A 2390-nucleotide genomic window follows, 5' to 3' on the forward strand; every position below is an offset into this window, starting at 1 on the left:
AACGTGGCATCAGGATTGAAGGAAGCATCATTAACAACCTGAGATACGCAGACAATACAATTTTGCTTGCTGAAGTAAGGATGACTTGAGGCACTTACTGATGAAGGTTGAAGAATACAGTCTGCAGTATGGATTATGTCTCAATATTATGAAAACAAAAATCCTCACAGCTGGACCAATGAGCAGCATCATAATAAGTGGAGAGAAGATTGAGGTTGTCAAAGAATTCACATTGCTGGGTTCTACAATCAATGTCAATGGAAGCAGCAGTCAGGACATTAGACGATGTGTAGCACTGGGAAGGTCAACCACAAAAGAACTGTTTCAAGTGCTGAGGAGCAAGGATGTCTTCTTGAGGACTAAGGTGCACCTCATACAAGCCATGATATTTCCAATCGCCTTGTATGCATGTGAGAGTTGGACAATGAATAAGGAAGACTGAAGAAGAGTTGATGTTTTGAGTTGTGGTGCTGGCGAAGAATGCTGAAAGTACCGTGGACTGATGAACTAACAGATCTGTCCTGGAGGAAGCGCATCCGAAATGCTCCTTGGAAGCGAGAATGGACAGACTTCTTCTCGCCTATTTTGGTCATGTTGTAAGAAGGGACCATTCCTTGGAGAAGGATGTCATGCTTGGTAGGGTGGAGGGTCGATGAAAGAGGGGAAGACCTTCAATGGGATGGATTGACACGGTGGCTGCGATGATGGGCTCAAGTATAGCAGGGATCATGGAGCTGGCACCGGATGGGGCAGTGTTTCATTCTGCTGTGCATAGGGTCACTATGAACCGGAAACGACTCTATGGCACCTAACAACAACAACACCCAACAGAAGAGTCCCTGGTGGCAGGAATGGTTAGACATTTGACTACTAACTGAAAGGTTGGTGATTTGAACTTACCCAGAGGCACCTCAGAAGAAATGCCTGGTCGTCAGCTTCCTAAAGGTCATAGCCTTAAAAACCCTATGGAGTCTAGCTTCACTCTGCAGCACGTGGGGTCATCAGAGTCAGAATTGGTTGGGTTTTGATATCCAACAGCAGCAAAATATAACAAGATAAATGATCTAGATTAGCCAAAACAAATTTGAAAAGAAGATCAGTGTTGTAGCACTTACACTATCTGATTTCAAGAGTAATATGTAACTTTGAAACACCGAACCAATTTTACCTCTTAACTTACAAACTGGCATTAAATGATTCCCAAAAGAGGAGAAATGAAGCAGCTCTAAGATTATTATGTAACTTCCCAAAGTAACTACTTTGAAGAATAATACTCATTTGATAAAACTTTCTGGCATGATTTTTTGGAGGGGGAAAAAAAATCCATGTTGAGCATAAGTTTTGTAATCAGATAAAATTTGGTTTAAATTCTGGATACCCTCATGAATTTCTTCATCTTAAAGGTGGGTGTATATAAGTATAGCATCCAAAACCAAACTAAACTCACTGCCATCGGGTCGATTCTGACTCATAGCAACCCCCATTCGGTTTCCGAAGTAGTAAATCTTTATGGAAGTATTGCCCCTTCTTACTTTTGCAGAATGGCTGGTGGGTTTAAACTGCCAGCCTTCTGGTTAGCAGGCAAATGCCTTAGACACTGCACCACCAGAGCTCCTTACAATATACTACTCACTTGTTTTGAGTACAATATAGGATAGAAGCTAAATTATGGACTCTGGAGCAGCCTACTTGAATTTCAATCCTAGTTCTGCCATTTTCTAGCTGTGTGACCTTGGCATGTTTAACTTTTCTATGCTTTCTTTACTCATTTGTAAATTGTGTTCTGGTGGCACAGTGGTTAAGCACTCTGCTACCAACTAAAAAAAAGGTCAGTGGTTTGAATCCACTGGCTGCTCCACAGGAGAGAGATGTGGCAATCTGCTTCCATAAAGATTTACAGCCTTGGAAGCCCTGTAGGGCAGTCCTAGTCTGTCCTATAGGGTTGTTATGAGTTGAAATTGACTTGATGGCAACAGGTTAAATTTGCCAACCCATAGGGTTGCATTGCATATTAAATAAGTTAATAAATCTAAAGTATTTATAACAGTGTCTGGCAAATAAAAAGTGCTCAACAAGTATTACCTATTGTTATTATTTCCCAGAGTTATTATGAAGACTAAATGTGGTTACTTTTGTCAGCCATCTAGCTCAAGCACAGTCCCTGTTATCCAGTAAATGTTAGTTCCCATCCCTCCGTAGAGCATAAGCAACATTTGGTGGTAGGGTTTGATACCTAAGAGTGTATTTTGCAATCTTGAGGCAATCCTGGGTTTCAGATTTTTCAATTTTCTTACTTTACTGTTCTAATTTCAAAAAATATCTCACTGACAGAATTATAATACAGAAATGGAAATTTGGATATCAAATACTACTGCTTCTAAAGTTCATCT

Source organism: Orycteropus afer, unplaced genomic scaffold (assembly GCF_000298275.1).
Source record: "Orycteropus afer afer isolate SDZICR_OR568_19922 unplaced genomic scaffold, OryAfe1.0 scaffold00024, whole genome shotgun sequence".
In the NCBI taxonomy this organism is placed as follows: Eukaryota; Metazoa; Chordata; class Mammalia; order Tubulidentata; family Orycteropodidae; genus Orycteropus; species Orycteropus afer.